We start from the raw sequence: 13,357 nt of genomic DNA on the forward strand, positions 1-13,357 counted from the left end.
CTAGAAATTAAACTATACTTTCACCTCTGAAGAATGTTGTTCCTGCCAGTGCTGAAGGGTAGAGATTGCCAGGCCACCGGGTTATCGAGTGATGTGAGTGGAGAGCAGTGGCGTCAGGCACAGAAGCACTCTTGTTGGGGCTGGTGGGGAGGTCTGTTCGTGGTCCACCTTCCTGGAGCTGAAAAGCTTATGTCAAGCATTCTCAGCTCCCCTTAGTGTCCCTGGACCAGAAGGTGTAACTGCAATACCACTGATGCTGCTTGGAGCTCCTTATACGATAAATTTCCCGATACTCTTTTCTGCCCTCTCCAAGCATCCACTGGTAAAATCTGAAAATGACAACCCACTACTCCAGTATTCTTGCCTGGAGAATCTCATGGACAGAGGAGCCTGGCAGACTATAGTCCATAGGATCACAGAGTTGGATGTGACTGAAGCGACTTTGCGTGCATGAGCGCGCACACACACACACATACACAAACATACTCACACACCATCCTACCTTCCATCTATCTAGCAGGTGAAATGTGTTGTCTCTGGTAATAGAATGTGGATGAATTTATCACATCTTACCTTTCTAAAGGAAGTCATCCAAAACTGTTCAAGGACATTGAATCTTTGAAGGGATGGGTGAGCCCTGATCAAAAAAAAGCAACAAACAAAAAATGAGACAGAAAAAATACTGAGTCACTGGTCTTTCGGGGACTGACCTAGGCACTGAGCATCATTTTGGTAGCGGGTGGACCACTCACTGCAATGTCAGAAGAATTAGAGGACAAGGACTGTAGGGTGAAGGGACAGCTGCCCTCCATGGACCAGTCAGAGCCAGAGAGGCTGGAAGGGCCAAAGGGAACAGCATCTGAGTCTTTTTCAAAATCTAAGTCTGATCAGGTCACTTCTCTGCTCAAAAGCTTCCAGGGGCTTTCAGCCACTTAGAATCCAATCCCAAGCCCTCCAACCAGGTCTGGAAACTCCCTCATTCTTGGCTCTCCAGCCCCACTGGCCTGTTTGATATCACTAGAATAAGAGCCTGTCTCAGGGGCCATGGCAAAACTGATGCTACAGGCTTTTCACGTGGTTCCCATCTCTTGGGTACATAGGAAGATGACCTTTCCCAACCGTGTGTATATTAGATGGAGAGCTGTGAAACTGTTCTGAAGAAGGAACGTAAGCAGAATTTCTAAGTCCTGAGTAGTCTCAACCCTTTAAAAATCCCACACGATACTCCTGCTCTTCATCCCCATCCTATGGTATCTTCAGAGGCAACAGGTCACAAATGAGAGAATTAGATTCCCAGTCACTCCTTGCAAGAGACATGAGAAAGGGAGCCACTCCACCTGCACAGGACTCGGATGTGAGTGAGGCACAGACCTTTGCTGTGCTGAGTCTGTGTCAGGGCAAACACATCTGTGCTAATCCTTTCTTTGTGGGGAGACTTGACACCACAAATTCAGGGCCTTCATGAGAATGACAGGTCCAAGTTGATAAATTTCAGACATCTTACAATCTGAAGTAGGAAGAGGATCCATGATGGCCAGAATGTGTTTCTGGAGTTCTCATTAATTCCACACTCAGCACTGAGTTAGGATTCCTGGGGGACTCTAAGATAAGCATGTGTGTGTGTTAGTCATGTCTGACTCTTTGTGACCCCTTGGACTGTTGCCCACTAGCCTCCTCTGTCCATGGGATTCTCCAGGGAAGAATACTGGAGTGTCTTCTCCAGGGTATCTTCCTGACCCAAGGATTAAACCTGTGTCTCCTGAATTGCAGGGAGTTTCTTTACCATCTGAGCTACCAGGGAAGCTCTAAAGATAAGCATATATACAATGAAGGGTCTGCTCTCAACTGTGCTGGAGTATTAAGACTTAAACATATGAAATTTCAACAGAAAAACACAAAATATATATGATACGTTCTAGAATCGATAATGAGTGATATAGACACTGAAGAATAGAAGAGTTCAGTTTTGCCCTGGAGATCAGCAAGGGATTTATGGGAGAATGATAACTTAACTTGATCCAAATATGGTTCAGATTTAGGGAGGCAAAGAGTTATCTAGAATGTTCTAATGAGATCAGGTGTATTTTGCTTGATATTACTCCACTTCATGTATTGGAAAGAGGACACCAAGTAGCTAGGTAACACTTGAAACTGGTGGAATTCTGACACTCCGTCCATTGTATTTTATGCAGGGGATCTGGCCCTCTCTTGCTCTCTCCTCAGGCAAGAATGTCTCACAGGGAAACCACAAACATTTTCTGCTCCAGTGCCAAGCTTATAGCTGAGAACACAATAAGGCTCCGGCAATTGCACCCCACTCCAGTACTCTTGCCTTGAAAATCCCATGGATGGGGGAGCCGGGAAGGCTGGAGTCCATGGGGTCGCTGAGGGTCAGACACGACTGAGCGACTTCCCTTTCACTTCTCACTTTCATGCATTGGAGAAGGAAATGGCAACCCACTCCAGTGTTCTTGCCTGTAGAATCCCAGGGACGGGGGAGACTGGTGGGCTGCCGTCTATGGGGTTGCACAGAGTCGGACACAACTGAAGTGACTTAACGGCAGCAGTAACAGTGTTCATAGTGATTTTTTTTCAGATTCCTCGAATTGAGGAAAAGAGACTGTAGATGGTTGAATCTTAGAGGTGCCCTACCATGGCCAAGGGGACTTCCCTGGTGGCTCAGACGGTAAAGCGTCTGTCTACAATGCGGGAGACCCGGGTTCGATCCCTGGGTTGGGAAGATCCCCTGGAGAAGGAAATGGCAATCCACTCCAGGACTATTGCCTGGAAAATCCTATGGACAGAGGAGCCTGGTAGGCTACAGCTCATGGGGTCGCAAAGAGTCGGACACAACTGAGCGACTGCACTTCACTTTACCATGGTCAAGACAGGCTCCTGGGATCTGTATTCCTCTCCCCAGACATCAGAAAGCAGGGTGGAAAGTATGGGCTTTGTTTGACAGATGACTGAAAGTACAGAGATGAGAAGCTCAGAGTCCTGGGGGCCACTTCTCATCCATGCCCTCGAAATCCTTGGAGACCCAAGTGTATAATGGGAGGAAAGTGTTTTTAACCTCTTACTTTGGGATTGCTGATGGGTAGCTTTAGATGGCTGATATCACATTGAGATAAAACCCCTCAAGGGGTGTCTATAGGTATAATATTCATCCCTGCTTTTACTCATGAGCATTCCTGCATGAAGTTGTTTTAAGAAAAGAGAAAAAGTAGTTCATCATACTGTTTCTATTTGATCAGATTTTGTAATGAGATTTTGGGCATGGACTCTATATTTCTATGCAAGTTAACAGACAAATAGAAAGTTAGACAAATGGTACTGGTATAAAGGTAAATAAGTGCCTTATGGATAGAGATAGATAAATAGATAGAGATGGTCTACAGATGACTCCTTGCTATATTTATGCATTCAGCATCCCAACCCCATTTAACAGAAGCCAGCCTGTGCTTTCTGAACAATTACACATGCAGACACAAACCTCTGCAGTGGATGCCGGAAGGACACCATGTCCCACCTGAATGCAGATGGGGTCTGGTGTCCAAAGGAGCCCCAGTCACCTGCATCCACAAAGGCCAGACAGCCACTGTTACACCCTCAGGTACAGAGAACCCTTGGCCAAAGATCTGAGCATGCTGAGCTTTTTTAGAGGCAACGGCCACTGGGAGGCCAGGATCTCATTAAACAGTCCTTACCCACAGAGTCTTAAAAGGCAGGACTCTATCCCCAGCAGCCCCAGGGAATGCTCTGATCCCATGTGTTTATTGACAGAAGCCAGGTGTCCATGCTGACACCTGCCCTGGGCGTCTTCAGATCTCCTAGCCAGACTTCACTATTCCTGAAGAGAAAACAGCTTGGTTTTCAGGCTCTGAAAATCTGCCTGGAGTGATGAAAAACCCAAGGCTTTCTCAAGGGTGCTGGTCAGGTGACCCTCTTCCTCTTACCTCCTGGAGCTATAAAGATCACGGAGAAGAGGAAAATGAGGAGAAGGGCAGGAAGGGAAAAGTCCTCAAGTCAACTAAAGAACTTGGCCAGTGGCTAGCAAAGAGAAGAGAATGCTTTAGAAGAAGGTGAATTTATTCATGGACACCTGTCAGAGACTGTCATTCCTTTGGCTGAACTATAGTCTGAATTTTACTATGACATAAATCAGTTCCTCCTGGACTTAATAACTCTTCTTTATAGGTTTCTTCCCACTCATAAATAAACCTCATTCCATATGTATATATTGCAAAAGCCCTGCCTGATTTGCAGCATTGTTCATCAGGAGAGGTAGGTACCAGCCGCGTTTTACATAGGAATTTTTCTATAGTCACATCATCTAAGAAGACCCCTTTTCCCTGAGGTAATGCCAACCTCAAAGAAGAAGGTTCTTTTCTAAAATATCTTCACTAGTGCATGGGATGACATGTCTATTAAAGATGGAGAAGACCATGGAGAAAAGATATTTTCTTTCAAAGAGCCAATAGTGACTTTCAGAAAGGATCCAAGTGCAAAAGAGCTGCAGGCACAGATGTAAAGGGATTTATGCCTCTCCTTGCCGATGGTAAAGTCAGGATTGGGCAACATGTGCTTGTTCAGTTTTGCTGGCAAATTTACGAGGTTGCAGATTTTAAGAAGATGGGCCAGCTAACAGCAGCCAGAGTCCAGAGATCCTCTGGAAGGCTACTACAGATCTGGGGAGTCAAGCTGGGAGAGTCACTTACCCTCTCCATTCTGCTAACTCTGCACAGAGTAGTGATCCTTAGCATTTTGACTTGCAACATCCCAACTAGGTGGGATATTTGGACACCAGTTCCCATGCTACTCTATACGTGGCAAGATAACAAAGTGCGTTTTTTAAACTATGCATTATAATACTCTCAGGGTTTTGTACATTCTCAGAAAGACCTCCATAAATATTCAGATTCTAATTTTAAAAATATAGTTGGAAAGGATGTTAGTGAGGATTTTTGCTAAAGGGTGTTAGCAAGTATTTGCTTCCAAAATCTTATCCAAGGAAGTAAATACCTCAACAGCAACCCTAGCAGATGGGCACTCAGGCCTTCCTCATGCTCCTAGCAGGACAGCCACAAAGAGGTTCAGCTGTTATCTCTACTGCACTTCTCAAGCATTAAAGTAAATCACAGTTCACTTTGCTTAAACAATATTTCAAAATGTTGTCATTAGGATCAATGAACATTCCATGGGAATTCAGACTTTCAGGAGAAAATATATCAATTAAGTGTTTAATGATACAGGTTATATATCATCATTAGGTACCATTGTTGTTTAGTCACTAAGTTGTGTCCGACTCTTTGTGATCCCGTGGACTATAGCCCACCAGGCTCCTCCTTCCATACGATTTCCCAGGCAAGAATACTGGAATGGGTTGCCATTTTCTTTTCCAGGGGATCTTCCCAATCCAGGGATTGAACCCATCTCTCTTACGTCTCTGCATTGGCAGGCAGATTCTTTACCGCTGAGTCACCAGAGAAGTCCCATAATTAGAAAAATAAAACAAGTTAAAATGTAAGAGAAATTCTGTGAGCGCCTATGATGAGAACACTGAAAGTCAAAATTCAGTGTTCACAAGAAAGTGGAAAATAGTAAGTGTTGACAAGGATGAGGAGATACTGGAACCCATATACTTTGTTGGTAGAAATATAAAATGGCAGCTTCTAGGGGAAAGTTTGGCAATTCTTCAAGTTAAAAATAGAATTATATCTATGTAATTCAACAAATCCACACCTAGGATATACCTGAAAGAACTGAAAACAGGGACTCAAATAAATACATCTACATGCATATTCATAGCAGCAATAATAGCTAAAAGGTGGAAACATCCCGAAAGCCCATTAGTCGTTGAATGGATAAACTGTTACATTCAAAGAGTGAACTATTTTTCAGCTATACAGAGGAATGAAGTATTGATGCATGCTACAACGTGGATGAATGTCAAAACGGGATGCTTAATAAAAGAAGTCAGACACTAAAGATTATATACAGTGTGATTCCATTTATATGAAATATCTAGACCAGGTAAATCCACAGAAACTGGAAGCAGATTGCTGGTTGTCAAGGCTGGAGTCGGAGGAGACTGAGAAGTGACTGCTCGATGAATACATAGCTTCCTTTTGGGGTGATAAAAATGCTTTAGAGGTAGATAGAGGTGGTGATTGTACATTATGAATGCACTAAATGCCACTGAATTTTTCACTTCAAAATGCAGAATGTTTTATTTTATGAACTTTACCTCAATAAAAACTTTAGAAAAAAAATGTAAAGATTTCTGTTCAAGTTTCTGTCTTTGTTGTTGTCACTGCACTGTGAGGCTCGGAGGATCTCAGTTCCCTGGTTAGTGATTGAACCCAGGCATGGCAGTGAAAGTCCAGAACCCTAGCCACTAGATACCCAGAAATTCCCCTATTTTGAGTTTTATTTCTAAGACTAGTGGTTTATGTGTCCTTGGGCAAGATGATTCACTTCTCTGAGCCAAAGTCTTCACATCTACTTGTAACCCAGGTAAAGTTGGTCTGCCCTAAGGCCAGTCTCAGCACCAAGACATGTGTAGAAGCACAAGACTAATGTCCCAAGAGAACAGAAAAATATTTAAAAAATGTTTAAGTTAAGATCACCACTGGAAACTGCAAGAATTTCTCTCACCTACTATGCAACAAAATTACTTTTTAAAAAAGACTTACTGCCCCTTGGGTCAGACAGTAGAGAATCTAACTGCAATGCAGGAGGTCCAGGTTTGATCCCTGGGTTTGGAAGATCCCCTGGAGAAAGGAATGGCTACCTACTCCAGTTTTCCTTCCTGGAGAATCCCATGGATAAAGGAGCATGGTGGGCTACAGCCCACAGGTTCACAAAGAGTCAGACATGACTGAAAAACTAATATTTAACTTGTCTTCCCTTTGCCCACATTGAAAAATGAAAGTGAAAGTTGCTCAGTCATCTCTGACTCTTTGTGACCCCATGGACTATACAGTCCATGGAATTCTCCAGGTTTCTCACATTGCAGTCCATGGAATTCACACCCCAGTCTCCCACATTACAGGCAGATTCTTTACCAGCTGAGCCACCAGGGAAGCCCAAGAATCCTGGAGTGGGTAGACTATCCCTTCTCCAGGGAAGCCCTTGCTAGCAGACACCAGACACATAATTGGCCCATCACATGCTTTTGTAAATAAAGTTTTATTAGCACACAGTCATACCCTTTCAATGATGCATTCTCTGAGGCTGCCTTCATGTTAAATGAAAAGTTGGGCAATTAAACTATGGCCTGCAAAACCTAATATACTTACTGTCTTGCTACAACCATAACAAATTTACCAACCTCTGTTATAGAATAACCTAATAAGATATTGTCAATGAAACAAGAACTTGTGAATTAGACAATAAAAGCACAAAATGGCATGGAAAGTGAGACTGAAGCCCTAATGAAAAGAAATAAGCTGGTACAGAAACATGACTTGTAACCAATAAATCCATTGAGAAGTAGGAAACCGAATTACTGCTGTAGAAAAGTAGCCTAATCATTGTGAATATTAAGGACAAAAAATTTAATTAAATTTTAAAAAGAGAGACAGAGGGCAAATGTCACCTAAAAAGCATAACTCTCACCTCTTAGTGTTTTTAAATCTCCTTTTTTAAAGTAAAAAGGAATCTTAGGAAAAGTCCCACCTGTGATGACAGAGGTATTTGAAGTTGAGAGAGTCTTACAATTTAACATCAGGTTTGTCTTCTTCAAGTAATATTAAATTAATTACATTTATTTAAAAATAGGATCTATTATGTAACTATTTCCCTAATATCCTTAATATCCCCCCTTTCAACTGTATATTTGCAGAAAAACATGTTCAGAATGATGTTCACCTAGTTATAATAATGATCATTTCTGGATGGTATGATTTGTAGTGATGTTTTACTGTCATCTTTGTTTTTCTTCAATTTGTTTTAAAAAGTTAAATAATTCATTCTTTTTTTACAAAAAGAGATTTTTCCTTTAAAAAAATCAAGGCCAATAGCTAAACTGTTATGTTCTTTTCCTTCAGTTTTATTGATATATAATTTACATAGTACACTGCATACGTTTAAGATGTGAAGCACAATGATTTGACTTACATACATCATGAAATTATTACAATAAGTCTAATAACAGTCACCATCTCATGTAGGTACAAAATTAAAGAAATAGAAAAGAAATACTTTTTTTCTTCGTGAAGAGAACTCTTTAGATTTGCTATCTTGACAATCTCCATACAGAACATAGAGGTGAGATGAGGTGAGGTGAAAGTCGTTCAGTCATGTCCTCCTCTTTACGACCCCATGGACTATACAGTCCATGGAATTCTCCAGGCCAGAATACTGGAGTGGGTAGCCTTTTCCTTCTCCAGGGAATCTTCCCAACCCAGGGATCGAACCCAGGTCTCCCACATTGCAGGCAGATTCTTTACCAGCTGAGCCACAAAGGAAGCCCACAGAACATAGAAAGCAGTGTTAATTATTTTATTCATGTTGTACACTACATCCCTAGTTCTTAAGTATCTTATAGCTGGAACTTTGTACCTTTTGCGGAGAAGGCAATGGCACCCCACTCCAGTACTCTTGCCTGGAAAATCCCATGGATGGAGGAGCCTGGTAGGCTACAGTCTATGAGTTGGACAGGACTGAGCAACTTCACTTTCACTTTTCACTTTCATGCATTGGAGAAGGAAATGGCAACCCACTCCAGTATTCTTGCCTGGAGAGTCCCAGGGATGGGGGAGCCTAGTGGGCTGCCGTCTATGGGGTCGCACAGAGTAGGACACAACTGAAGCGACTTAGCAGTTCTACCTTTTGACTGACTACATTCAGCTGTCCCTATCTCCACCCTACCTCCCCTCTCTGCCTTCAGTAACTACAAATCTAATCTCTTTGTCTACGAGTTTGCTTGCTTGCTTGCTTGCTTGCTTGTTTTTTGAAGTATAATTGACCTACAACACTATGTTCATTCCTTTTATAAAACATAGTGATCGGATATTTCTATACATCACAAACGGATTACCATGATGAGTCTAGTTACCATCTGTCACCATACAAAGATATTACATAATTATTGACAATATTCTCCACATTGTACATTTCATACTTGTGACATTTATTTTGCAATCAGAAGTTTGTATCTCTTAGTCTCCCTCCCCTATTTCTCTAACCCTCCCATCCCCTACCCCTCTAGCAATCATCTCTTTGTCCTCTGTATCTATGACTCTGTCTCTGTTTTGTTTTGTCTGCTCATTTGCTTTGTTTTTTAGATTCCACATTTACATGAAATCATACAGCATTTGTCTTTCTCTGTCATATTTCACTAAGCATAATAAGCTCTAGGTCTACCTATGTTGTTGCAAATGACAAGATTTTATTTAATTCTTATGGCTAATATTCCATTATATATATACTATATCCATTCATCTATTGATGAGCACTTAGGGTATTTTCTTAGCTTTTGTAAATAATACTGCAGTGAATATGTGTGTGTTAGTCTCTCAATCGTGCCTGACTCTTTGCGACTCCATGGACTGCAGCCCACCAGGCTCCTCTGTCCATGGGATTTTCCAGGCAAAGAAACTGGAGTGGTTTGCCATTTCCTTTTTCAGAGGATCTTTCCCGACCCAGGGTTTGAACCTGGGTCTCCTGCACTGCAGGCAGATTCTTTACCAACTGAGCTACCAGGGAAGCCCCACATTGAATATAGGGGTGCACGTATCTTTTTAATTAGTCTTTTTGTTTTCTTTGGTTAAATACTCAGGAGTAGAAGAGCTAGATCACATGGTAGTTCTATTTTTAATTTTTTGAAGAATCTCTATACGGTTTTCCATAGTGGCTGTACCAATTTACCTTCCCACAACAGTGAAGGAGAGTTCTTTTTTCCCCACATCTCACCAACTCTTGGTATTTGTTGTTTTTGATAATAGCCATTCCCATAGGTGTGAGGTGATATCTCATTGTGGTTTTGATTTTCATTTCCCTAATGATTAGTGATACTGATCATCTCATTGTGTGCCAGCTGACCATCTGTATGCGTGTATTTTAATTTGGGAAAATAAACTTATGTAAGTAACAGGGAGAAAGAGGAAGTGCCATGAGACAGATACCATTAGCAAAGTGCAGAGGTGGCCAGGGCAAGTCAGTCTCTGGACCCAGGGGTGGGAAACACATGATTTTTAGGGGGAGCAGAAAGTTGTTGAACTGGGAACAACAATAAAAAATCGAGAGATTTACAGTCCATAATCCCACATGGAACCATGATATAAGTAATCTGCAATAGGTACTAATTGATAGGATTCTGTCTGCATTCAGTCACAGCCAGTTTTCTGTAAGGAATCGTCTTTCTCTCTTCTCCCCTACCTTAGAGTTTCTTCCTAACTCGTGGCCACTGAACCAACTCATTCCCTCTCATCTTTTACTCCGCCAAGATAGGGAGATAGATGGAATTGGGTGAGCAGCATGGGCATGGTTGATCAGAGTAAGGAGACACTGGCATGCAGCAGGAAAAAGCCAAATAGGAAAAGGAAAAGAAAGAAGGAAGAAATTGGTCCTTCTCTTTTCCTCACATCTTGCAGTTTTCAGTTATTGATAGAAAACTTGAGCATCATCCAACTGTATATTTGATGCACACATATATCCTGAAGCCTTGCTACCCTTCTGGGATCCGAGCTTGTCTATCCAACTGCCTACTCTGGTAGCTTCCCTTGAATATCTCATAGGATTAAGCATCAAGCTCACCACTGCCATAATGGAGCCCATCTTCTTTCCCATCACTGCTCCTGCTCCTGCTCCTGTGTGCTTTTTCTCACTTCCATCCTTCTAGTTAATCAAGCTGGTCCCCACTCTCTACCTCAAGTCCCAAATCCAAGTTGCTGCCAGGTTAATCTGGCAGTAATCTTACCTCCAGAGCTTTTCTTGATTTTATTCCGTTGTTTTTACTCCTGCTATCATTGCCCGTTTTGGTCCCTTGTTATGTCTATGACAGTTATCGCTTAACTGTTCTCCCTGTATTCATCCTCATCCTCATCTCTACCACCCTTACCACTTCTTTGATGCTATGGCTAGGGTAGGCTTCCTAATGTCAGAAGTACTGTCAAGTCATTTTGTTCTTGTTTAGTCACTAAATTGGGTCCAACTCTTTGCGACCCCATGGACTATAGCCTGCCAGGCTCATCTGTCCATGGGATTTTCCAGGCAAGAGCACTGGAGTGGGTTACCATTTCCTTCTCCAGGGTATAGTTTAGTTGCTAAGTCATGTCTGACTCTATGTGGACTGTAGCCCACCAGGCTCCTCCATCCATGGAATTTCCCAGGCAAGAATATTGGAGTGGGTTGCCGTGCCCTCCTCCTGGGGATCTTCCCAACACAGAGATGGAACCCACATCTCTTAAGTCTACCTGCACTGACAGATGAGTTCTTGACTAGCACCACCTGGGAAGCCCCTCTCCAGGGCACGTCTTTTGTTATAAAAAACCATGTGGATCCTCATTGCCTTCAGCATGATGTCTAGATTCCTTGATGCATTATATCTGGTCCATTGAATTCTGACTCTATCCACAGTTCTGGTCTCATCCCTCACTTCTTCCCTACAACTAACTTACCACCCCATCAATTTCCTTAGCCTTTACTAGTGGTGATCTTGTAACCACATTGTGTGTGTTATCTTCCCCATCTCTCCCTACTGAGATATTTTTGTTCCTTTCAGACTCATTCAAGTATTTCATCCTCTTCTTTGAAAACACGTTGGATTCCCCCCAGCTAGGATATGCCTAGAACACTGAAAACCATAATGTATTTTGGTGAGGGATGAATGATTCAATCGATCAATGATTAAAGAGATTAATAAAAGATGGAATTCTTGCTTGTCTTTGAGGGATTCTCTTGCATTCCAAGCCATTTTTTCCTGTCCAGGCTGAGCTTCCCCAGAGCCTGTCTGTTCTGATCGATCCACAACACCTACTAAAGTATGAATGATGCACCAGTTAACTATAGAATTTGACTAGTTTTTGTTGTAGGCACTTCCGCTCAGGGCATGTAAAAGAAGCTGCAGTTTGGGCTTTAGCACTGTGCTCTGAGCCTTCAGTTTGACATTCCAGGTAAGAAGAAACACTAGCAAGTTCAAAAGCAGACCAAACCTGAATGCAATATTTAGAAGGCTGCTCTAAGACTATGCTCCTGAATCAAAATGCATTATGCACATGGCAACTCCCTTGGATCTCCACAGTGGGCCAGTGCTGGGAGACAGGCTTCAGCACAGGTGAGCTTTGTGGACTCTTCATCCATTTGTTCCCTTTAGCTAACCTGACCTGCAGGCTTAGAGGGCTTGAGGAGTAGTGACCTTAGGCTGCCTGCCTGAAATGCCCATGCTAGAGATCCATTTCCTCCAATGATGACTATTATGTTATTACTGCCATACCCTGAGACAATCTCTACTTTGGATGACTGAGGACACTGCAGCCCCTTGGGAAATTAACAGAATAGAAATATTTGAATTTGGGCACAGAAGATATGAGCAGAGTATAGAGGACTCCTCTATAAGGCATGCTGGGAGAACTTTAGTAGCTGCAGGAAGGATTTAGGAAGTAAGAGCTGAAGAGACAGGAGATGAGGAAAGGGAAGTAAGAAACTGCCACAGAGGCCAATAGTGTCTCATGTTAGTTAAATGGTATTATAGCTTATAAAGTCATCTGAAATGCACTCTTCCTGTTGATTCTCATAATGCTACTATGGGTTAAGAGAAAGCAGGTACAATTTTCTTTCATTTCATAGATATTAAAATCTAGATTCAGGGAGGCCTGGTAACTTACTTTGGGTCAATCAGCTATTTAGGAGCTAATCCAGGATTTTAAACCAGTCTTCTGACCACTTAATGGGCTTATTTCCACAACATTCTGCCTCTGAATGTGTTTTTCCACTGGCAAAGTGAGTCTAGCATAAATCTAGACTTGTAAATCTAGCATCTAATCAGCTTTCCATTAACTGGTTATCAGGTCTGGGTTCCTAAAGGGGGGCTCTTTCAGACCTGTAGACCTTCTTTCTCTGCTTCTCCTTGGTCTCTCAATTGACAAGGTCTCAAACAGGCTCAAGACATAATTAATTTTACTAAACGTTGTGGACTTCTGAAACCCAGGTTCAAAAAACTGTCTTCTGGTATCTACATGCCAGCAAGCACCCTGTGTCAAAATCGAACCCCAGTGATGATTAAAATGGCTGCAGTGAGTTCCTGCCTGCTCCTCCTGCAGCCATATTGAACAATTCAAAACGATAATCTGGCATATGGCAGTAACTCAGACTGAACAGGTCCATCACTCACAGAGGGGGTGGCACAGCCTCC

Source organism: Bos indicus x Bos taurus, chromosome 8 (assembly GCF_003369695.1).
Source record: "Bos indicus x Bos taurus breed Angus x Brahman F1 hybrid chromosome 8, Bos_hybrid_MaternalHap_v2.0, whole genome shotgun sequence".
Taxonomy (NCBI): Eukaryota; Metazoa; Chordata; class Mammalia; order Artiodactyla; family Bovidae; genus Bos; species Bos indicus x Bos taurus.